The 26,883-nt window shown below is 40.3% G+C and overlaps 1 protein-coding gene and 1 non-coding gene across 2 annotated transcripts in view; one reads left to right on the forward strand and one right to left on the reverse strand.

The window, feature by feature from the left end:
* Positions 1-355: 355 nt before the first annotated feature.
* Positions 356-26,883, reverse strand: part of LOC131472878 (putative monooxygenase p33MONOX) — an 81,711-nt gene continuing 55,183 nt past the window's right edge. The window contains exon 9 of the transcript XR_009242143.1: positions 356-377. The gene's annotated coding sequence lies outside the window, so the exon portion shown is untranslated. The remainder of the gene's footprint in view (positions 378-26,883) is intronic.
* Positions 9,419-9,490, forward strand: trnam-cau (transfer RNA methionine (anticodon CAU)). The gene has a single exon. It is a non-coding gene; the product is annotated as a tRNA-Met (tRNA).

The following is a 26,883-nucleotide window of genomic DNA, read 5'->3' on the forward strand; positions in this document are numbered from 1 at the left end:
TGTTCACTCGCTGACTCACTGATGTTACATCTTTGACAGACAAACAGTATCCAGCAAGGGTTTAAAAAGCCATATTTCTGCTTGACTCATAGGAGGCAGACAAACTGATGTCACTTTTATTAGATATGCCTTTTTCTGACCAAACACAACAGGTCACTGCACAGAGGAACAGCAGATTCTCTCTAATGTGACAGGGACCTTTAGAGACAGATTTGTCCTAAACTTACACTTCCTCCCACCGTCTGCTGCTTCCTCCAGCTCAGTAACCCAAACAATGCTGAGTCTCTGCTCCCCTGCTCTGTTAACACTGGCCTCTAGTTCATCCTGACAGCATCTCCTAGGAGACCAGTCTCTCTCTCTCTCACACACACACACACCTGAGATCTATCAGAGAATAATGGAGTGTGACATTATCACATTACCCCACAACATGCACACAACGAGACTGTAGGGCCGCACGATATATAGAAAATGTACCATGGTTGCGATATCAACATGCACGCTATTTTGCAAATGACACTTTGAACTGTGATAACAGTGTTTTCCTTTAGCTGTGGCATACACTCCCACGGTGAGCCACAGGCCCCTGCAGTGTCCCTCACTTCGGAACTTTTACTTGATCATTTACATCAACACACCCAGTGTTTCCTCTACCATCTACAGTATTTGAAGTGGCACTTGTTTTATTTCAGCTGAGTGTGTATTTGTAGCATGACTCTCCTCCTGCTTTTCTGCTCTGACTCATGTGTGTGAACGCAGCATCTCTCTCACACACACACACACACATACACACACAGTGGGAGTGAAAATACTCGAGTAAACATTGTGTTAAATTCTTTTCAAGAATACTGATGGACGAGAATATTTGTAAACTTACTTTTTCTCCGGTACTCTCCCAGTGAGGAGCCAGACATGGGAGGTGCTGAGCTGTTTTCTGTGATAATGAAGGAAAAACCAGGTGGACAAGTGTGACTTTCAGGTTAGTCATGAGGGACTGGATACACACACACACACACTCACACACACACACACACTCCCATCGATATAAATACACACACCCAGATGTATAGTTTGCACATGCAGATGCATAAACAACGTGCATGCACAGCTGCATCTTGTCAGATTTAACAGCGGTTCGCAGACTGTGTTCAGCGGGAACGTGACAGGTTTAATTATGGATGGATAATGAACCATCATTTTCCGATGCGTTGACACTGCGAGTGGTGTGTCCCACAGTACGAGGGGTGTGTTTCAGCAGTTGTACCTGTACTTTTATGGTCAGTTTGACGAAAGCACTAAAGCACAGTTAGAAAATATGGTTGGCTATCAGGGGCTATTCATTAACGGGAAAGGTCTCAAAACTCTTTCACAAAATCGGATGTTTGTTTTTTATTAGACTGTATGACTGCAGTATTACTTTTAAACCATTAAATACCATAATAATTTGAAAAATGCAATCTTTTTTGTTTCTTTGCTCCTCCATTACAGTAAACGTAATATATTTGGTTTGTTGATGGTCATTTTAAGGTATTATTCTATAATTTTGAATATTTTCTAAACCTAAACCCTAACTCTCTGACAACACAAGGGCAAAATAAGAGCAGATACACTAACATTGTTTCAGCAGCAGCAGCAGCAGCAGCATAGCTGTTATTCTTTGTGGATTTGTCAGCATTTAAGTAGTGGCAATGAATAATACAAGCTGTCAACCGTGAGCGATTATGGGTAATATTTTGAACAGGACGTTTATCACACAAAGCACATTTTTCGTCTTGGTAGCTGCTCGTCAGCAGGGAAATGTAAAAGCACTTCTAACAGCCCTCTGTCTGTATGAGAAGAAAACTATGCAAAACATGTTCTCCCTGCAATAAAAATGCCTCAGAACTCTTCACAGCTAAAAAAAGAAAAGAAAAAAAAAGAAGACATTCTTAAAATATTCAACCTACACACAGGAATGAAGACGTGTGAAGAGTGACAGAGGGACTTCAAATGCAGCAATGTGCATGTCTACACACAAAAAACAAAAACCCAATTATGTCATTATATCAGCAAAGAATAGCAGAAGTCCTCTTATGTTGGTTTGTCATTCATGGCATCTGTGGTTTTCCATCACCACGGGAGCCACCGTCAATGCTTTATTATATAAAACTGGCCACTGGAGCATAAAGACGAGTGGAGCAGCGCTCCAAGTCACAAAGAGCTGCAGAAAACTCGCGCCACCAACATGGAGCGTGTTCATTTCCAGCTGATGCACCAAACTTTAATTTAATTAAATGTGTCTTTTGCATCATAATGTGCAGCTTCTATAGGAATTCATGTGAGAAAATGAACAGCCAAAATGCAGAATATTACACACACCACTCATTGAAAATGTGAATTCAACAGTGCCTCCACTGTAACAGAGTGTGACTGTTTCTCTGTGCATCTTCTCTCTGCTGTCCTTTCACTGTTCTCATGCTTCTATTTTCTCCCTGACCTGCACTATTTTATTTACTCCATTCTGAATAAGCAGAATTGATCGTTAAGGAAAGGATCTTTATTGTCATATTACGCCCAAAATTGCGAGGTCAGATGGAGGGTTGATCACAGCCGCCGCGACCAAGCGAGTACAGTACATGACGCTGAGAGGTAGTGTGCTGCTACAGTATATGACTCGTGAGTGGAGACTGTCTGAAAATGAAGTTTGTAATGTGTGTGTGTGTGTGTGTGTGTGTCAGCTTCACCTACAGTAACCGGTGTTGTGTACGCTGCTGTTGTTTTAGCTACCGTGAAGTGGCCAATTAAATTAAATCGTTTTCAGAACTCAAACTCAAACTTCAACACTCAAACTCAAACTTGAAAACGACCCAGAGAAAAACACAACCTTGAAATTTCATGCCGTAAGATGGTTGGTCGCTGAATCTCACCCTGAAAAAAACATTCCTGGAGTCTTTTCCATTCTTTGCTTGATCGCACCCTCACACTGTCTGTCTGTCTGTCTGTCTGTGCTTCTTTCTTTCTTTCAGTCGTCTTCCAGACCCTTTTCCTGGAGTGAATCTATAAAGGACGGTAAAATCTGCAATTGGGAAACCACAGGTCTAATGATGAGGGAGCATCAGACGGAGAGAGAAAGGTAGTCAGAATGTGTGCTTGTGAAAAGAGAGTGAGACGGAGGGAGACAGAAAGTTGTGGCGTGGAGACACTAATTGAAAGGATGTATGATGAAGAGACATCTCATCTCATTATGTGTGATAATTAACCCATCTCCTCACCTCCTGTCTATAATTACTAACACACTGCTCCATTAGTATTGGGACAGATACAAACTGGGCAACAGATAACTCATGTGAGGACATAAAGAGAGAGCCACATGCGTCAGAGCCTAGTCTTGGTCTCCTATGACTTTCCTTGCTTCTTTAACCTCGCTCTATGTCATGGATACATTTACGATATTGTCAAATAAAACCATATCTACGATGGATTTAATGTCATCTCTTAGCCAACAACACTTTTGCCTACTGTATGAGGACATCTATTCTTACTATCAGCCCCTGCTCCATCACATTGCCATTGTTTGTTTGTGTGGGGTTTTTTTTTCATACCTTTTTTAGCTGTTGGGTTTCCTAGCAACAGGTCTGCATGAGGGCTCGCACATGGGGGCCGAGGGTGGCTGTGTGCCCATCCTGATTACCCTCTAATTACTTTAATCGAAGTAAGGTTCTCTGGATACTCACCTCCCACCATCTCATAGATTCTTTAGTTGGACGGCCATAGATTGGCAGCTATCAAAGAGTTCACCCATTAGACTGGGACTCAAAGCTGCAGGAGCCAATTTAAGCTGCTGCTTTTCTCTTTTACTTTCTTTGTCAAGTGCAGTTATACAGTGAAATGATATACTGTTGGACCAGTAGCACATACACATTGCTCTGGTAAGTACAGCCCTTTGTCTAAAAGCCATTGAACAATCTCCCAAGTACAAAACTCCAAAGTACACCATTAAGGTTCGCAGTAATGTCGATTAAAATAGCAATAACACATCTAACAATAAAGTCCATTGTTCATAAACGCTATTGGAATGGTTGACGTTTGGTCACCTGCAGTGTCCATTGATTCCTAGTTTATGAGTTTGACCCCTTCCAATCAATAAGGTGACTTATGACTTTCCCTAAAGACAGACAAGGCTGACTATTAAAAATACATTTTTAGTTTATCAATTCTGTACGGAATGAAGTAGCATTTCAAATTATTTCCCTCACTTTTTTAGTTTAAATTGTGAAGGCAGAGACTTCAAAACCTTCAACATTTATTTGTTAATTTATCTCCTTTAAAATGATAAGAAACAGTTTGCAGAAAATATTAATGTTATCTTATAACAATGTAGTTGGTCGTTAGTCTGCTTTACATGCACACGTGCCGCACGTGAGTTTACCCTTCTTCTTTGCTAAAATCAGTGAAATTCATCGTGTATTATAATGTGACCGAAGAACGAGTAAAACATAGATATAAACAAAGAGAAAAGCAAAAATGAGTGTGGAAGAGCCGGGAAGGAGGAAAAAATATTTAGCCTGAAAGACAAGAGATGTTGTGTATTTTTAAATGTGTGGTGTGGCCTTGGATGCGAGTCTTTGTACAGTGAGTGTGCGTGTGTGTGCTGAAGAGCACATGTGTGTCCTATTCAACGTTGCGTGGGTGAAGATGTTGCACAAGCTGTGCCGTAATAAAAGACAGTCCTTCAGGCAAATCCTTCACCTCACTGTGGCCCCACTTTCTTTTACAACAATATAATTCATCGAGAATTAAAAGAACATGACATAATAAAAGCGTCATAATCCATATACATCACACTCACAACTTTTAATTATTTCTTTGTTATCCAGAGCAAAGAAATGAAGAAAATATTCACATTTAAGAAGCTTAAACAATCACAAATCTTGTTTTAATCATGAAAAAAGCTTCAAACCAATTCATCGATTATCAAAATATTTGTCGATTAATTTAGTAATCGATTAATAATCGATAAATCGATTAATTGTTTCAGCTCTAGGTAGATGAATGCTTAGGAATGGGCAGCATTTCTGATACATGGATGTGAAGAACGTCTTTCAAATGGATAATATTATTGTGTAATTTGCCTTTTTATTGAGATGATGAAAATATCAAGATACTTCAATGTCGTGCATTTGTGTATCTTCAAAATACCGTAAAATACTTTCTTTGAAACATGATGACAACACGTAACATGAGGCGCTGCTGTAGACTGTACTGCATGCTGCCTACTTTGTTTAGCAAAATGAATAAATAAAATCCCTGTCTTAAATGTCTTACAGCATTTTATGTATCTACTGTAACAACTATGAGTTTAAAAATCTATAAAACAATCTTTTTGCAATCTTCGCCTAAGCAGTATCCTCCTGTCGCCATTTAACCTTCACATCTCTCTGCTACGACAGACATGTGGAGAAGCCCTGACAGCAGGAGGAGGGTTTTATTTTCCCTCATACAAATCGCGCAATCTTCATCAGTGGACTACTCTGTAATTCTTCTGTCATGGTTTTACACCGACTTAATGATCAAAAATAAGGAACAAAGTGTGTTCCTTATCTGCTCAGCACAGAACACGTCTATTATCTTTTCAAATACGGAACAAATCCTTATTTTATGTAACGGTTGGTAACCCTAGTGTACGACCAAAGAATCGCGTTTGTTTTGACGGGAGATGGCAGCCCAATAGTGCTACTTGTTCATTAGAAATGTCCTGAGATAAGGATGTGTTATTGACTGTATTGACACATTATTTACAGTGGACAGTGTGCACAAGTATTTTTACTAAATTGCATTTTTGATACATTTTGTGGCTGCTTTATTTTATAGTTCATTTCGATACATTTACTAGTTGGGTATTTGGTAGGGCTGCAACTGGAGGATTATTTTCATAATCGACATAAACTGTTGCTTATTTGCTCGATGAATCGAGTCATCGCTTGGTCCATGAAATCTCTCAAACCTGGAAATGATGATGTTCTCAAATGCCTTGTTTTGTCCACGAACATAACATGATTCAGTTTAAATCATTTCTTTGTTATATGGAGCAAAGAATCCCAAAAATATTCACATTTAAAAAGCTGAAAAATCAGAAAAAGGGTTTGTTGTTGCTGTTTTTTGGTATTTCATTTCTAAATGCATTTTGATGTATTTTTGCCCATGCGTATATATACTATACTACTGCATTTAGTCTGCACAGTGGCTATTATCTATTATGTAACACTGAAAATCCCACATCCTGAAGGTAAAAAAAACTGTAAATGAACACAGGCAAAGAAAAGACCACTAAGCTTCTGTCATTTCCACTCAGCCTCCAGCTACAGTCAAACTTCCTACAGAGAGTGGTTTCTATGGTGAAACACTGAATAACTGTGTTCGCCAGTGTGTCAATACATTTTCATCTACCAGTTTTCCACAGTGCCAGAGATTTACTGAGAGACTTTATAGCTGCATTTAAGTGGCACAGCGCAGTTCGGCTTGGCACGGCCCAGTTTCCAACAGTCAATTCTGATCTGGTGTTTGGGCCAGCTACATAAATCGTGCAGCAAGAAGAATGTGACACAGTAAACTGCTGTTCACTGACGACAGCCTTGGATCGTCTCTCTCTGTCATAATGTATGGCATGTATAAAAATGTAGAGTTTTTCATCATACTATTTCCACTGTGACGATTCTCCAATGACCAATCAACAGACTGATTTGTACCTTGCTCCGCCCCTTTATGGGCTGCACCACTGTTCTACGTAGAAAATGACACGGTAACGATTTATTATAGTGGTAAATTTGAAAATGAATTGTGTAATGTTGATGAAAAGTGTATTTTCCTTAACCAAAAGTTGAACAAATAAAGTTAAACAATTCTCAGTTAATAATTAACAAACAAAATAGAAACACATCATTTTCTAAACATGGGCGGAGTCATCACAGCACGGCTGCATGAAAGTGCCGTGACTTTGTTTACTGAATCATTAGAATCAGTTCATTAAAAAGATATCTTCAGTACTCCCTGCATGACCGGAGCACAGGTGGCTTTCAGCAGTGCTGTCGTTGTCAAATGTAAATAAACCAGAATCTTCTGTTAAATATTGGGATTTTAGATATTTCCGTGCTAAAGAGACTGATGCACGTTTTTAGGACGTTTAAGTCTTTTTAACTGATCTAGAGTTCGGCTTTGTTCACTTTGATTATTGTCTCGGACTTCTTGTTCATTCCAGTCTGACGATGTCACACAGGTACCAGGTACTATCGCTAATGGAAAAGCTAAATAACCGCACCGTGCCGAGGCGTGTCGAGTCGTGCTGGGACCATGTAGTAGAAAAGATGCAATTTGTGTTGTTTGCCTACTAATTAGGTGCTTTGCTTGATGTCTTGCCTCTGCTGGTGTAAATCTAAATTACAGTGCATGTGATGTTTTGAAAAAATGACACGCAACCAAAAGGAAACGGACATTGTCAGTTAATTAATACATTCTTCATTGGTTCTTAATTCTCAACGGCAATTAATCAACAAACAGTGAACTATCAACATCCCTTAATGTCCTAAATAGGAAGATTATATCATTTTAGAAGGCCAGCACAGTGAAGTTGCCACTTCAGTTCAGTCTTTAAGACAAGGAGACTCAGCTGGTGAGTCACAATGTGTAGGCCTCATGCAGGAGGAACAGAAAGAGGCGCCTATGTATAGAATGTTGCTTTGCTTCCAGCTGAAGCCTCTGACAGATCCAACGCACAGCTGATTACATAACAGAATAGCTGTCATAGTTCTATAGAAAACATATATGTACACGGATGAGGCGTACAGGGTTTCAATCCTCGACACAGGGATTTGATTTAGTGCCTACCTCATCACTAAACAACGACTCTTTGAGGATTCTGTGCCTGCTGCTACCCACACCAATCAGTCAGGGAAGCTTATCCAACATACTATTCAAACCCAGTGCTGCTGGCTTGTGTAATAAGCAGATGGGATGATAAGAGGAGGTTCATCTTCTGTGCATGTGCCGCTGCGTCTTCTCAGAATCCCCCTTATTTACTCATGTGCGCTACGGAATACTCGCGCACATGATTGTGTTTGTGTGAACATGTGCATCTGCCTGTCGCTGTGCCTCTGTCACTGCCAGCCTCCTGTGCTCTGTCTACACTACATCTCGGAGAGAGTGTGTTCAAAAATCAGCAAGGTGTCACAAATGTTCCAGCCACAGTTATCCAACGTTAGGATGCCTCCTCCACAGATAACTGGGAGCCTGACTGTTTTTGGTGTTCACCAGTGGCTGCTCAACTTGATTTGTGGCAGGGGAAGGACTGAGCGAGGGATTACGAGCAGAACATGTGCGTGTGTGAGCCTGTGCATGACGGAGTGTGTGCATGCATGCGTGACAGCTGTGCAGTGTTTGCGCTAAGCAGAATTCTGTTGCTTCGTCAGCAGATCTGAGCCTCTGAAATGTCCCTCAGGTGCAAAGAGCGGAGGGAGCATTTAAAAAAGGGCATATCCCCATTCAACATTCCATTTATTGCATAACAACCCAGCCTCCTCCTCTGTGTCATATGTGTTTTTCTGCAGTAACAAGGGGGAGGTCGCTTATCTATCACTGCCTCATTGATATACAAGGGAAACACAAATCAGAACAAACAGCAGCTAAAAATGCTCCTATTGCCATTTCATGGATTACCTCTCCAAACAAAACATCAAAATGTATTTTCCTTTTTTGTCTGACATATCATTTTTCTATGCATTTTGTTTTTGCTGTTGACATCCAGCCAGGAAAAGAAATTCATTTAATTTTCAACTGACTCCTTGCTAATGTGGAGGATTGTGAATGTGGCATCTGGTGCACCACACATGTACTCAGATGGTGTTTGTGGCTCGTTGCCACGGTGTCTCAGTGCACTGCCACAATCGCATTCATGAATATGGCCACATGACATTTAAAACAACATTGTTTTGTGGCGATGAACAGGAGTCTGAAAGCATCATCATCATCATCATTATCACATAAACCACAATGTCATTTTGTAAAATCACCATTTACTCTGTGGCCTTGTGTTTTGGATGAGGAGGCAGGAGCAGGAAAGACATGGAGTTTGATACATGGAAGACGATGATGACGTCAAACTGAAATCACATTTTGAAACAACACAATTAGCATACTGCAAAGGCCTGCAATTGAATCATTCCATTTCAGACTGTGCCACGTTGAATGCTGAATAAACAAATTGCACTGGACATAGCATAGAGCTTTGATCTGTCCAGCTTTGCATTGTTGGAATCTGCAAATATAACTCATTGTGTACCCATGATCCTTAAGCTGGGTGGGTTTCGGCTTTGGTACACTGGTCCCTGGTAGACCTACATAAGAAGAGTTTGCCCATGTGTTGTTCTCATTTGTCACAGCAAAGAAGAGCAGAGTGGCGCAGCGGAAGCGTGCTGGGCCCATAACCCAGAGGTCGATGGATCGAAACCATCCTCTGCTAAGGCAATGCTGTGTAATTTATCTGCATTAGTTCATTATTCTGTTAGAATTACTGACAGTAGAAAGTTTCTTAACTTGCCTATACAGGGATTACGAACATCTGTGTTCATATATGACAAACTGGTCTGTATTTATATGATAGTTTGCTAGTGTTGATGACCTCCCGAAGTTTACTGTCAGTAAATACCACAGACTAGGCAGAGAAATGACATAACATTGTCTTATCAGAGGATGGTTTTGATCCATCGACCTCTGGGTTATGAGCTCCACACGCTTTCACTGCACCACTCTGCTCTTGGTCGCCATGGCAAATGAGAACAACACACGGGCAAACTCTTCTTATGAACTGAGGACAAACTAATTATAATGAATTATTTATTGTATTAGCAACGTGGCACTGTAATATCACAACTATGTTTTGGTCACATAAATAATGCCAGTAATTAGTTTTTTTTAAATTAAATTTGCACTTTTCACTATTCACTATTTCACTATGTCTTTTATTGGAAACAAAATGACACTTTCTAATGTATGAAAGTAGAACGAAAAGTGAAACGAGACTGTACTAATCAAAGATTACTCCTGTAATTTGAAGCCAGTGTGCTCAAACAAGAATAAACTATTGCTTTCTTTCAAGGACCTAAACCAGCAGCACACAGAGTTATTACATTAGGTTTGCCTCATTTATTACTGTGAGTATTTCAGGCAATAGGAATAGTCGTCTCTGTCCTCATGGTGTCTCTGCAGGCCCCGGCTGTGCACACAAAAAGCCTGAGGGAAATGGCCTGTGAAAACAGCATGGCTCGCTCCTCTCTATCACTGCTCTCCAGCTGGAGCACACACACACACACACACACACACACACACTTTCTCTCTTACACTAGCGAATGAATTCCCGCCCTCACTGATCACAGCCATTCACTATCATCTGTCTTCATTGCAGGGGCTTGGGAGACAGCTGGTGGTGCTGTATTAGGGTGAAAGATTAGTCTCCACGACGTTCGGCTCCCTACACGAGGTCCCACATCAGCGAGGGGATAAATAGAACTTGTTGTTGTCCCTCGCTCTTAGCTCGGTCATGAAACCATTCCCTTTGAGGCATAATACGTCACCTTTCTGCATTCAAATATCTATAAATGATGAGAACGTTTATATTTTAAACCCAGCACTCAGCATGATAACTTTTTTGTGTCTGATACCGATATCATAAACTTGAGTGCCGAGTCATTTCAAAGACATAACTCTCCAACTGTGTAACAAATATTCTTCTCATTAAAAGAAGAAATTATTTTTGCTGATTTTGAAGCATGCACTATTTATGGAGCTTTATGGATTGTATCAGATTTCACATTTTTATCCGATCCAGTGATTTTGACCAGTATTAGGCCGATACTCATCCCTACTTTAAACCCATAAAAGACTGTCTTAAAGACTTCACCTGCTTTACATGTATCAGCAATAACCTCCCTCCTATTAAACATCAGAGTTCATTTGTCTTGTCTTTTAACAAGAACACATATAAATCACAATCTCTGATCTATGAATAGAAACAATGTACAAACTGAACTGAAGTTTGACCAGGTCTCCCTTTCAAAAGAAAGCTTTTCACAATAACACAAATGGGACCAACCTAAATAAAGGTTAAATAAAATAACAAAATAAATAAATAATGAAAAAAATTCACTCATGGATTACAACTACTTATTGCAATGTGCTGCATGTTTCACTCCCGTAGCTCTCACACTTTACTGGAAGAGCTGGCACAAGAACAATTCCCATGAGCCCATGCCGCTTCTCAACATCATCAAACTAGGTCTTTTGTTATCGTTTTGGTGGTAGAAATCCCAGCAGATAGAAACATCAAAAAAATAAAACTATATAAAATAAATACATACAGATGAAAGGCACGCATGTGTAATATCAGAACAGTTGTTGTACAAAAGCTATTCATGGAGGGGAAAATGCCGTAGCTCAAATCTGTGCTAGTACAACATGTCCTTCTTCAACCCCAGTGAGTGAGGATGATGTGTAGGAGGAAGTGTGCAGGCCCACAGGCTGCTCCGTCACTTGGTATGGAGAGGAGAAAGAGCCTGCGCTGTGCCAACTCGTGTGTAAGAGAGAGAGAGATTTATATTCTCTACTTTCAGTAGTGTGCTCCTGCGTGATTCATTATATGATCCGGTGTAGCAGAGTATGGGGTTACACACTGACAACAATCTGGCCCTTGAAAGAGGGCAAACACGGAAACTAAAACCTGCTCAGTTCAAAGAGAAAGAAGTTGTGGAGTGTTTACTGAGATACATTTTACTCCCATTTCTTCTGGACAAATTAAAGATGGAAAATCATATCGCTGCACTTTTCCTTTGCTATCACAGATTAATAACTTCAAAAACAGTTAATGTACAGAGGTGTCAAACTCAAATGACCTGGAGGCCAACAAGTGTCTCGTCGGGGAAAAAACAATATGAGCTTAAAATTATAGCACAATATTGTGCCATAATATCACAATAATGATATTCATAAACTATGGCTTTTTGTTTGAGCAATTATGCACAAATAACAACAGATTCAATTCTGTGTTTGTCCGTGCATTTTAATATAATTCAAATGGCAACATCCCAGTTTCTGCATACATTTCTGTTAAATATAAAGACCTAAGCATTTGTGAAGCACCAGTAAAGACTTTCTGATTACCTGCAGCAACCTTTTAAATGTGACATCCCCTCTAATGCTTTGCTAACCTCGTTTTGTATTCCTGCTCATTTTCAATTTGTCATCATCAGACTGTAGTTCATTATGTTGACATTTCCGGTGTGTGGTCTCTCTCACAGACATGCAGTGCATGTTGCTATATTTGTACAGACACACTGGTATAATGTAATCCATATTCCTAAACCTTACGGCCCAAAGAGCTCAACTGTACATGACATCATCGTGAAAATAATGACCCTGTAGATGAAATAGAGTTATATGAACCTAATTTAATTAATTAATTTCTATTACGTCATCTATGACATAACTGAGGGTCTTCAGGTTTGTCTTCTTCTGCCACTGACTCTCTTTTGACTTGCTGGCTGTTTTTCAGTTGCCTCAGATTGGTAAGGGGAACACTCACTGAAGATCTCAGCCTTCATGATCTCATGTTCTATGACGAATGAAACTGATCTGATTATTTATTTAACATAGGAATAATAACATAATGACATACCACACACCTTGCAGGGAAACTCCGCTGCTTTTCTTGTGGGGGGGGGGATTACATAGCATGTTGTTAAAATAGGCTGACGATATCTTCTGTGGCTTTAGTGGTCCTGGTGATGTCATCAAGATTATTGTGGCTTAGTCTACACAACCACAACCTTTTGGCAGAAAGCTCAAACAATGATTCAAACTGGGTGTATGAAGTTTGAAATTGTAGGCGTTCACCACTGAGGGCAGGACTCTGAAAATATGGTATAATCGGAGAAATGTTTAGAGAAACTCAAGATCCAGTGTTTTTGGAGCCTGAACCACAATGCAGCTCCGATTACTGACGTTACACAATTCCCAGTGATCATTTCGTATCAGAATCGCTATTGGGCTATTAGAATAGCTTTAATACAGTATCATGTTTGTTGTGCATGTTTATACTGTGTTGTTTAAGTATTCTTCATAGTAGGAGGAGAGAAACTTTCTCCGAAAATGAAGATGTGAGAATACTGAAAGCCTCTCACAAAGTAAGATACAAACACACACGGTTATGTATGTCTCATACTGCAGTAAGGGTACAGGACAATATCCTGTCACTGGCTTTGACATGTCTCTCGGACTGTGGGGGCGCTTGGTGTACAGCCTGCCAGATATCATTAGACGAACGAGGAGGAGGAGGAGGAGGAGGAGGAGGAGGAGGAGGAGGAGGAAGAAGGAAAAGAAGAAGACATCAGTGGTGACTAAAGGGCTAACTGCAGGGGGAGCAATGGAAATTCTACTGTGACAGATGATGAATGAGCCCACACGCTAAAGCTGACATGTGCGTGTAAATAGCTTCAAGTCATTAAGAGCTTTGTCACAGGACTATTTACAAACAGACTACATGCTTATCAGATCCTCAAACAGTGCTGCATTGGGCTTGACACACAGAAGCTGGAAGGATGTTGTGAATGGCAAAGTAAGAGATGTGTGACCACAACAACCTGAACTGAGGTAGATATTCTATTAGCCTTCAGTTATCACAAAAATAAATCTAATGTTCTGAACAACAGACATTTATCAGTGACGCTGCTTTTAAATGCCGCAAAGACAATACCTCCACAAAGTGTTCATGTATCTGAAACATTTTCTCAATTTTCCAGAGAATGACAGTTTATGATAATATCTCCGTGTCTCCTGTTGTTACAGTCCACAAAAAACTATCCACAGGATCAATGTCAACGTTTAACTATGCACTTATTTCAAATTATCTGCTGACAAAGATATTCAAATGTAAAAAGAAGTAAAAGAACAGACATTCTACAAAAGAGAGAAAAGCCAGAAAAAACTTGACTGAGTGACTGATCAGGTACCACACACCCAAGATCCTTCATTTTCTAAACAATTAACCAGGTACTCAAGTAACAAATGAATCAGCCTGCCCACAAACAGTTGCATTATTTATGATACATATGATCATTTAAGCACTGAATTACATTTCTGAATGCTAATTAATCATACGTAAGAATCCTGCACGGATTTCAATCACAGTATGAGAGTTGAAGTAAAACATCCAATGTATACAGAAATTCACACTCTGGCCCATCTCTTTAACTTCCCCACTGTAAAACAGCATGAATTTCAATAACAAATTTGTTACATCACAAAGAAATTGATGATAATATTTGTAGGGATGACAAAGACTCAGTTCTACAGATCTGTGTTCATCTGGAAACTTACGGTTGAAAATAACATTGTTCTGGCAGAGATGTGATGTGGGGGTAGGAGAAGCCTATTGGGAGGAAAGAGAAGGAAAAATGATCAAATGTGGGCGTATGGAAGGACATGTGCACAGGAAAGGCAGATATGTTTGGAGACAAGGAGGAGGCTGAATGAGTACGAATGAAAGTCAGAGGGAGGTGAGAGGATGGATGTAAGATCTTCTTCTGCCTTAGCGAGGCCCTTACAGAGCGGGTCAATATCCCTCAGCTTATCCTCCATATAGTGTATTACATTTTGATTATGTGGGGGATATACTGTGTGTTGTTGTATGCAAATACACTCATTCTGATAGACGTACAAACAAAAGGGCACAAAACACAATCGTGGCAAATTGCCAGTTTTTTGCCCACTGAGAATAACCAAAGGCAAATTCATCTTGGTGTATATCGTTTGTTTACTGTACATGCCCTGCCTGCATTATTTGTTACTGTGAAATGTTTTGCTTCCAGCCCACTGTGATTTACAAAGCGCACCTGAATCTCACATTTGATATGTCTTTATCTTTATCAGGACATAAAGACAAAAACAAATGTCCATTTAAGATTGCAATCCACACACAGCTCTGAGCTATTCAGCAGTCTAACATCTATTAATCTTTTTTGTATGGAAGTCATTCTTTGTATGTGACTTTTTTACCTTGTATCATGTTGCTATAGCAACCGTGTCTGCCAGTAATGGAGTTTGAAGCCGTTGCTTTGGGTTAATATACCCTGTAGCTACACGATCACACATTCATAAATCAGCCCTTTTTAAAGTACTGAGCTTCTAATCAAAGTCTACTTATGTGAAAAAGGAGGCAACAGTAAGATTATTTTTTTTCAGATTACAGAAAGGGAGAAAGGGGAAATAAACAAAATCTAAAAGCTTTAACCACAGTCTGGGAGGTTAGAGGAGGCTGAAAACCATGGAGGAAACAGAGGCAGCCTGAGTGTGTCTGGAGTCTGAACCCTGATCTGCATCGAGGAGCAGGCTACTCACTGCCATCTGGCTCTAGTAGTAGGGCTGAATGATTTGGAATAAATATCAAATTGTGGGGCCACATGTGCTGGTGTTGGTGTAGTGGTGAGCACACTTGCCTTTGTAGCAAGAAGACCCGGGTTTGCGACCCAGTCGGAACAAGGGCCTTTCTGCATGGAGTTTGCGTTTTCTCCCCGAGTGTGTATTGGTTTTCTCTGGATTCTCCGGTTTTACATTGGACACTCTAAATTGACCATGAGTGTGAGAGTGAATGGTTATTTGTCTCTAAATATGGCCCTGTGATGGACTGGTGATCTGTCCAGGGTGTACGCCGCCTGTCGCTCTATGTCCGCTGAGATTGGCACAGCGCCCCCGCGACCCTCATGTGGAGGATAAAGTGGTAGAAGATGGATGGATCTAATTGTGATTATTTTGACAGAAATTGTGATATGATTCGTGATATCAGAGGGAATGGTTATGTTTTACATCATCATGCTCATTTTCATTCAGAAAAACATATTTAAAATGATTACTGTGTGATATTTGTGCAGATCTGTGAGAAACAAAGATGTTCTCTTCAGTCTGTAGAACAGGTTGTGTATAGATCAAGACAATAGTTAATCTAAAGTGATATTTCGACACACATTTTTCAGCTTTAAAAAAAATATTGTGCCTCTTGCGATTTGAAATGTGCCGTAGGCTGTATTGCGATTCAAAAATTTCGATTAATTGTTCAGCCCTAGCCAGTAGTCTATTCAACAGTTTCAAACAGGGAATACAGTACATTTTGTAATGGTGATAGTCTCAGTTCTGGCCTCCTTTCAACAGTGTGTGTGTGTGTGTGTAAGCGTTCTTGTCTTTAATTAGACAGTATTAGATGTAGAACCTCTGCTCGGTCTCAGAGGGTGACAGCAGACTGAGATTAAAAAAAGACACCGGCAGTGTGGTGAGGTGTGCACACGGCCCAGTTTCTGAGGCATGACTGAACTATAAATTCACTCTGCACTGCAGGGACACAGTCAAGTGTTTTATGTTCCTTCACAAGGGCATCATACCTCAACATCTGACATCCAGAACACACTCACAACAAGACAGAGACACATATATGACATGGGCTATATCGATGGCAACCTTCTCACATGACGAGTCAGTAAAACTTGAACAAGAAGTGAACAGAAGTGTGCCAAAAGTCCCTGCGTAACTTTTAAATATGAATATTGTGTATAAATATATTGTTACATTAATTGTCAATGAGTTTACACAAAGCTGATTGGCTTAACCCTGTGCTGATTTGTTTTATGTAGAGCTGTCAAAGTTAACGAGTTAATCGTTGCAATTAATACAGCCTAGATTAACACGTTAAAATTACGCAAGTTTGTTTGTGTCTGGTGTGCACGGACCTCGGACATGAAAGCTGTGAATTATCTGCACGTCAGATAGAAGAGACAGAGATGGCGATACAGAGAGGTGAGGGATTGTTGGGCGGAAGGTTTCATTATAAGAAGCTGAGCCATTTTGCAACTACCCGAGTGTGACGGCACAATTTATTGACAATGACTGGAAGTGAAGTTGCGATCCTTTGCCTTGACTGTCAAAAAAACACTGATGAAATGCACAATGTCTGATCATTCATTCATTTAGTCATTAGAGGAAAAGCAAACTTTTAATCTCGATTAATCTAGATGAATGAATTTCAAAATGTGAGATGAATTAGTTAATTTCTTTTAATCTATTGACAGCCCTAGTTTTATGTCAAGAGTTGTGCTCAACTACTTCTTTCTTTCAATATAGCTTTCCTATGCTCTGTCAGATTCAGTGAGTTAATGAGTGACCAGCGACTGGGATATGGCCAAGAGGAACAAAGTGACTGACATGGCAAAAGTGGGTCACAGTCGTATATTTTCTGCATCACATTTTCACCCATACAGAGTGCCAGCCATCCGCCTCATCCAATCTACCACTTTTGAACCCTTCTCTACATTGTTACCCAGTTCTCGCTCTCTCCATGTCCTTCCATCTTTCAGAAAACTCCTTAAACAGAGTGAGGACCTTTTCCTCTATTCCTCCAGGCATCTCTTTGGTGCGGTTAATGGATAGTTGAGAAATGACTACCGGCAATGGGGGATAAAGTGGGGAGGCAGAGAAAGGAAGAGGAAGAGGAGGAGGAGGAGGAGGAAGACTGCCACAGCTTCTCTTTTGTCTGTATAATACTGTGGACAGCAGACAGGCAAAATCATATCATAGCCTTTTGAAAAAAAGAGCTCAGGACACATTATCATAAAGTGCATACAGTGCTCTATTGAATTTGGTTTCTGGATATAAAAGCTATGAATCTTGGTTTCAGGAGTCAAGCTGTCTGAAATGATGGCTCACTCAAATGAGGTTTACCTCGGAAAGAAGACACATGACAGAAACCTTTAAAAGGACTTGGCCCACATATTCAGTGCTTTTCTCTCTCCCTTCTTCTGCTTCCCTCGAGCACTACACAATAGGCCAATTTAGATTTTTCACCCTCTGACAGCAGTCAGTAGTCTCCCTCTCTCTCCCATCATTACTCCTGTGGTACTGGAGCTGGCCTGTTGCCTTCTCCACTCCTTGCCTGTCTCAATGTCTATCTAATGGTTAAATAATGACTACACAGCTCATCTTTAACTGCTGTCAGATCAGGGTAAGACATCTCTGTCATCTTTCTCTAGGTCCTAATTGATTTCCTGAATGTGAAGCCTAATAAGATCCAAGGGAATAGTCATTATGGGTGTGTGAGACTGGGTGTTGCCTCTCCTTAAATAAGGCCTCTTATGAAACACAGACAGCAATTACACAAACCAAGGTAAGAGGATCCATCTCTGACAAAGCGATGAAACAGAACTGACTGGAAAGAAAGGCAGAATGTGGGACACGAGGAGAAACTCTACTCTGTTCACTCTGAAACCCATTTAATGATGAAAACAAACACTTCAAAGCCTTCCAGAAATTGCAGAACGTACGCAGCGCATTTTATGACTAATACTATTACGGTACTAAAATTGTATTATTAAAATCAATTATTGTGATTAAAGCACACATCACATGTCCATGATACAAAGCCTCCTTTCCATCTTTAATGTTATATACACAGACAATAGTTTTGTAAAATCAACTTGAGACTTCAAAAAAAACATCCACAGGAAACAATTAGAGCAGAAAATGATGGTGCCAAAAATGTTCCAATAAAACAAAACTAATCCTGACGGTAATAAACATTCATTTTCATTGAAAATACCATTTCATTAAGTCGAAATGCTCATGGATCTCATTAAACACTATGGGTCTAATGGGGCAAGAAACGAGAGCGAGGTGTGAGAAATCGGCTTTTGAAACCTGAGTAACACTGTGATGAAACAGAGGGGAAACAGCTCACAGATAAACTCAGAAATCATCCATCAATTCATTACCTATGCCATTTACCCCATCAAATCACAGATGGCCAAAGCCAGCCCAGCCAATCAGAGAACAGGAACTGTATTTACTGTATATGCACTTTTCTAGTCTGGACCACTCAAAGCACTTTAAACTGCAGTTCTGCAGTTCACTTATTCACATTATGAGCAGCACTTTTCTATCACACATCTATCATATCCATTTACACACCGTCTGGCCGGGGAACCCATCAGCACAAAGACTAGCAGAGCCAGGGATCAAACTCCAACCTTCTGGTTGGAAGACAAACCACTCCACTACTGATCCACAGCTGTCCGTAAGAAGAAGGAGAAGGGGAAAAAAGAGACAGCTACAGCACTACTTCACTACTACCAGGCAAATTATGCCTGGTTTCACTCATCATTCCCTGTGTTAATTCTTACATGTTTTTTCATCAAATCAATCAAGTCAAATTGTAGTCGGACTATGACAATAATTTAGCTTTCTTAATGTCATGTTAACAAGTTAGTCCGAATAAAATCGAGCTGGTCTTTCATAGTCCAATTACTTCTGCATGTATACGCTTAGTCGGACTGGAGTCGGACTTCTGCACATGTACCAACATTTCCTCCCCTGCCTTAGACTCAGAAGTAGAAGGAGATGACGTATAAATTGCAGTACTGTTGCCATAAAAGAACAAACAATACAGGACCACAATCCATCTCACCGTCCATCTCGCCGTTTTCTGTATGTTTTTTTCTGTGACGTAAAGGTCAACAGGAAACTGATTCAATATGCACTAGCTTATCGAGATACAGTGCCACCTACAGAGGCGGGAGTCAGACATACATGGTGAATAAATAGATTTTCTTCTTCGCATGTATACTCAGGGTTGACAACTTGTCTGATTGCCTTGTCTTAGTCAGACTATGGCCTTAGCTCGATTAAACTGTGCATGTGAACGTACCAACTGCTACAAATCAGTTTGGCTTTCTTGTATTGTGCCCATGCCTGCACTGTGACATTTGTATAAATGTTTGCTGTAAAAAAAAAAGAAAGCCCATTGGAGTGGTATTGGAGAAAGAGAAGTGGAGGTTAAGTATGAGAGATACACCAGAACCTCTTGACTGTCCTATAACAAGGACCTGTAATGGCAGAGAACATGATCATTTACAGACAACCCTGTGAATGAGGTGCCCTTGTATCCACAGAGCACGTCATAATACTGTATAAATCATTGTGGAGTAGAGGAATAGTGAACCTATATTAAAATATGAATGGCCTCATGCTTTACTGCTACAACTAGGTCAAAGATAATCACTTCTCTCTTATATATTTTTAATTTTATGCAAATAGAAAGACTAGTTCAATTCTTCCGCCTGAAAAAAATCCCGACAGGAACCGAATTTGATTAAAAAAACAAAAAAACCCAACCTTGCTCATAAAGGAGAGTGTAGAATTTGGGTGGGACCAGTTGGAAGAGAGAATTGCAAATGAAAGAGAGAGTGATGAAGGCAGAGTAGGAGGGGGATGAAAAGCATTATATTCTATAATTTGATCTTAGAGGGATACTCAAAGCATGGATGACCCATTCACTGTCATTGTGTGAGAGGATTTAAAGAGTATCTGATGAATGTGGGCCTCTGCAGCAGCAGGTACATTAAAAGCACATTGTCTATTAAATCCCTGCTTTATGGTCTCCCATCTCACTCATGACCACGTCTTGTAGAAGACAAGTCTCTTTTTATTTATACCTGGATGTGTGCCCACGGAAGGATTGATAATGGTTTTGGAATTATAATGTGACAGATGGGGTATTTTGTCTTGTTTGGAACATAAAATGCTCCAGTATCCTTTACGGGAATTCAAATGACAATCTAGAGGAGGAAGCGAACAACTGTTCCGTGGATCTTTTTATTATCATCATCATTTGCAGCTCAAGTACCCACAGTGAGATTGAATTAAAGAACAAGGACTCGTTCTATAGATAGTAAATGTCTGTGCCTGCAGGGCGGTGCAGGATGTGCAGAAACACACACACACACACAGGCGTAGACAGTTGACTATGTGATGATCAGCCTTCCCACAGAGGGAGACAGTGGTGTGAAACAGAGACACGCAGCTCTTGCCTCTGGCTCTTCTTGACATTACTTACTAAGCATTACCCATGCTTAAGATTTGCTTTCCAATCTCTGTCTCTACTGTTTTCTTCTCTTCCCCAACACACCGATTACTGTGGCGCAGCAGTGAATTAAAAACTGCCATAAATGAAGGAAAACAACTGCCATGGATGACAGCCATCATGAAGCTTCTGGAAGTAAAACAACACCTGGTATTGTGTCATCTTTACTGTCACACCAACTATTTAACAGGAAGCTAATCATTTTTTATCTCATTGTCCGGTAGTGAGGGGACTTATATTTAGTGTAATGTGACAGGAACTTCCTCGTAATGTTTCCTGTTAACAGTTGAATCATTAATATTCAGCTCGGTGTTTCAAAAAGAGTGGCGAGAGAGAGAGAGTGAGAGAGAGAGAGAGTTCCCCCTGTAGCCACTGTGCTGCTAACAAGGATCTAGACTCTAATGAGATCATTATACTGTTGTAGCTTGTACAACAATAGAACCCACAGATGATTGTGTTAAGATTATACTGAGAGACGTGGGTTCCAGAAATTGCCTCATCTATTTCTCCTCATTACAAATATCAGCTTCCTTTTTTTGTGAACTTCCCACTTCTGTTCTTTTGTTCACGCTCACACATGAAGTTTTAAAGCTGCCCCCCTTCTTTTCAGTGTTGTTTTAAGTCAATTCTCATTTTCTCACCTCAGTGTTGAAGGGACAGTTCAGGTTTTCTGAAGTGTGGTTGTACTTTGCAACACATCGTCATCGGTGACTTTGTCAAACATGCCCGCCGTTTCAATGTACCAGTCTGGAACCTGGACAATAAATAATAAGAATAAGAATTAATCCAAGAAGTTTTAAACTGCTCACTCTCCTACACCAAAGCCCAAAGAGAAAATCAACATTTTTAGCTTAAGGGAGATGCTGGTCTCCTGCTGCTTTGTTTGGTAAGTTGTTATCACTTAACTAAATCTGAAAACATAGGACTTTAAACACTGATGTCATAAAATTAGACTTTTGGCAGCAGTGAATTAGCAACCCATGTTCGCCATGGTACGAAATTGCTGATTTACTATAATATGGACTTTGGTGCAGACGGGAGAGTCTGAGCAGTTCACAAACTTAAGTTTCCAGCTCTTCTGTTACTAGTAGCTATGCTATCTTACTTTATGAGGGAACAACCACAAAGAGTTGGCTTGCTCCCAGATCTCAGCGAGCCAGAGCTGCAGAAGACAACGAGAGGATTTCAGCAAGTTGCTATTCACATTTTTGCATTAAGAAGAATCTCGGGTTAATACCATGTGTTGCGTGGGTTACGTGTGAGACGGAGCATCAACGGTTCTTTGTGTCTGCCACTACAATAATAAAAGCCACTCACAGCTCCTGACCGTTTACAGTGTAAACACCACATAAACGGCCTTCCACTGTTCTCAGAGGGGGATGGGACCTGTAGCAGCTCTGGCAACAAAAGCGCACCTACGGTATAAACACACACACACACACACACACACGTGTGCTACACACCTTCACAAAAAAAGAAAAAAAACATCAATGGAGTGATTATGATCATTTGCTACATTAATAAAAAGCCTTTACAGAATGTAAAAGCAGAACAGAAACACATCAATATCTATTCATAAAACACCGCAGTCTCTCCTTAAAAAAATCTGCAGTCTGCAGTTCTGCTATCTCAATGTGTATCAGTTATATTTATAAACATGAGCTGTGGCCTTCTCTGAGCCTATAAATAGAAAAGGACCCTTACAATCGCTGCATGAAGGCCAAGAATGAGGATCGGGCAAACACACACAGGGAGAGAGATTTGGGGAAAAAGCCAAGAATGAAGTGCTCATAATAAAAGATTGGCACATTCATGAACAGTACAGACCATGGTGTGTGTATGAAAATGTCCAGGGAGACTGAAGACGGTGACTGGTCTTACATTTAATCCACCCTGCTCATCTTTGACCCTCGTACTGGTTATTCCCATTATCCTATTGTTTATTCTCCCAGACCCATTTGGCCATCCCAGGACCGTCTCCCATGGCGACCGCAGGTCTGGCCAACCAGCCAAGATTTCTGTGCTCTGTGCAAACTGGACGCATTTCACAACCACACCCACAGCTATACACACACACACACACACACACACACACGCACTCACAGTGGGTCTGGGAGCCAACACTGTGATAGTCCTGAGAAATTGAGAAACTGTCGAGCCTCTGTTTGCTCATTAGCCACCAGCTACAAGGTCGAACATGTCCTCGCTCCTCACAAGGGCATGGCAAGACGATGGTCCCCTCAGCTCCTGAGGTGCAATTACATCTGTCCCCAGCATTTATGGATAAGCATTTTTTATGTTGCCTTTTTCCTTTTACCATTTGTTTTTTTTTTTATTGATTTACACCTTTTTTTTTCATTGCCTGCAGTCCCATGCTGCATCCTTTCCTACTTTTCTCTTTGTTCTGTTGCTTCCCTTTGCCTTTTTGCTCACATTAAACATTATCATGCTCTCCTTTCCTTGAACATTTATTTTCTGCAATATAACGGCAGGCAAAACAAATGATTATCAGCCTCTTTAAAGGTCCATTTTGTAAGAATTATAGAGACTGCAGAGTGCAACTAATGGAAGACACCTCCTCTAACCCCTCCTTTTAAAAGCACGTTAGGGAACTAGAGTGACATTTTCATACCAGAAAGGATGTAGACACACTTTCTAAACAATGTCCACTCTCTGTTGTTTTACCCTTCTTCTTTTTCATTGATTTAAGTGATAAATTAATGCAAGCCATTCTTTTTTGTTTGCCTAAGTTTCATTTTTAGCCCTAGCCCTCTTGCCACATGGAACTGAGAACGTATATGACACATTATCAAGTAAACAGACCCAACACGTTTTTGACGTTGATTCGCCATGCCATTGTAAAAATAAATAAATAAAAATAAAAGCTTGGGAATACAAGTGGGTCCTTTTATGTTATGTTATGCTATTTGTAGTGGTTGGCATAGCATCATAACCCTGCCAGCCAGTGTTCGCTTTATCCATCCATCATCTACCACTTTACCCCGATATCCACTCTATTTCCAGCAGTCATTCTTCTTCTCCTTCCTCTTAGCCTTCTCTCCCCCTCACACTCCGCATCTGTGTTTCACTGTGTTCTGCCACCCCCTGCTCCACCTCCCACTGGCACACAGTCTATCTCACATGCAGACACTTCAAACATGCTCCTTCTCAAAGAAATCCTTGAGAGCGCTCCAGAGAAACCCTGAATAAGTCATCAAATCAGTGGCATTTTTCTTTTTACCTTCCCTGGTTTTCAGGGAACACTGCCCTGCATGTTTTAGATGTCGCCCTGCTCCAACACACCTGATTCAGATGAACAGCTCGTGACGAGCTGACCATTTGAATCAGGAAACACTGCCCTATTCTGTGTATTCTATTTACCCTCTTATCCTCACCCTCTCCCTACCTAGCCAATGTGTCTGTAATAAATGTTTCCTGTCTCGATTTCTTCCTCTCAAAAAGAAATCTGACAGCAGGACTTCCAGTGAAATTCTTCACCCCCCATTTCATTTTCAGCTCCAGGAATATAAACATCTGTCTCTCTTTGGACAACAGCTGTATGATGCACGCTGTATGTAAATACTTTGCACGCATCAGCTGCACACCGGGCTGCAGCAAGACAGACGGACAGGTTGATTGTTAAGGTGTTGAGCAGGGGAGCACTCTTCTCCCTTGACTACTCTAAAAGAAGTTGTTCCCATGGTTACTCTACAGGCTTTTAATTGACAGTCGAAATGTGTATTAAAAAAATAAAAAAGTAGTTCGTCCTCTCACTGAATATATAGTCACACTGAATAGCTGCCTTTAGGGTAGCACACGCCATCTAATCAAAATGTTAATAATATGAGTTATAGTGAAACTATAGAGTGTGTGGATGCACACACACACACAGATGTTAAAATACGAGTGCATATAGAGGGGAGATGTTTTTTAATCCAATTTAACATGGCAACAGCATAACTACCCACACATGGATACCGGATGACGCACATCTCCAGTGTATGAGAGGGACTGTGTGAGAGGGAGAGCAGCAGTGTGCATGCACGTGAGTGCCATTTGTTGCTCGAGGACACCTTGTTTCGTGCCGCCAAATAATCCACTATGGGGAATGAGGCCTTGGCAGAGATACTTGTTTTACATAAATGAGAGTGAGGCAGAGACATTGCATGACATGAACACCCACGACTCTATTCAGTGTGGTCCGGATTAATGGATCAAATAAAGTTAAAGAGCCAACCTTGAGCAATTCAGAGATGAGGTTAAGAAAACCTGATTAACCAGAGTGATGTATTCATGCATCACGGCATATGGGGTCACTGAATGATGAGAATGACAACGACGTGAATCATAAACCAGTTGAACGCCTATGTGAGATTTTGCAGCGATATGTTGAGCAGTGCTCTGAGTAAACAACAGATGAGGGGAATATCTGATAATAATAACAACAGGGAGGATTCATCCCATGGAAGTCCACACCTCTGGAGAATCTATCCTGAGTAGCACAGACGCTAATACTCACTGACCACTTAATTAGGTACACCTGTTCTACTGTTTAACACAAACATCTAATCAGCCAATCACATGGCAGCAACTCAGTGCATGTAGACATGGTTAAGAGACAATCTGCTGAAAGGCCCACTGTGCATTACAATGGAGAACAGTTTAAATGTGGCATGCTTTATGGTTCTTGGTGTTACAGTCTTAGTATTTCAGAAACTCAAATAACAATTCATGCCACTCCAACCACTTCATTAGGTGTCATGTGTACCTTATAAAGTGAGCAGTGAGTGTGCGTCACTGAGCTGGTGCAACAATTTCACACATTAAGTTAAATGTACTCATCATACAGATTCCTACTGGGTTTCAAAGGTTTGAGAACATAACCATGCTGATTTAGGATTAAGCCAAATATTGATTCAATTTAATTGAATATGCGTAATTCCAAATTAAGAATGTAGGGTTTCATACAGACTAAAGATGTAGCAAGGGTTTAATTAAGAAAAAAGAAGAAAAAAAGATAAACAGTAAATGAAGGATCCAGGTGGTTTGGAGCTTGATCCATAAAAAGTACTTAATGTACACCAAGAGAAACATAAACATAAAATAAGTACAGTTTGCTATTTAAGCATTTTTCTATACATCCTGGTCACATGTCTTTATTTCAAGAAACAGGATTTAAGCGCATTAAAATGACCCCAGTATAGGTGGCTGTTAAGGGCAATTATTATTTTCCCCTTAAAAACCAAGCTACACTCAGACTCAATATCAATTCAACTTTTAAGCTAACAGAGAGAGTCACAATGCACATTTATATACTTCCTTCTCTGGTGCGAAGATGTTCATGTAATATCTCAGTGGAATTTCCTTCGCTGTGATATTGATATTTATTTTTGCTTTATAATAAAAAAATAAATAAAAAATGAGATAATGGTGAAGCAGAAAGAAGTTAGCATCTTACCTGTCAGTTGGCGGCCATCTTGTCTCTGTCGTAAAACGTAATATGTGACAACCAGGGCTCATTTTGATGACAGTCCAGTGATAAAAGCACCTCATGTTAGTCCAAAGCAGTGACAGAGATATATCCAATATTTACTTCCTGTGGTGACATGTGTGGGGACCATGATCAGCTGATTGGCAAACGATTTGACCAATAGGTTCTGTACAGACACACCCAGGAGCAAGACAAGCCAATCAGTGTCTCCGTTTCAACTAATTCACTTACTATTTGTTTGAAAACGCTTCCCAAATGCTTGACAAATGCGGATTTATTTATCTCAATATATATATTTTTAATCAAATATTTAAATTATGGTGATTCTGAAATTTCTCCATGCACAACAGTACCACGTTATATTATTGTGTTGCTTTTGTGAGACGCTATTTCTGAAAGGCAAACCATGGCTGTC

The sequence above is a fragment of the Solea solea genome, chromosome 14 (assembly GCF_958295425.1).
Source record: "Solea solea chromosome 14, fSolSol10.1, whole genome shotgun sequence".
NCBI lineage: Eukaryota > Metazoa > Chordata > Actinopteri > Pleuronectiformes > Soleidae > Solea > Solea solea.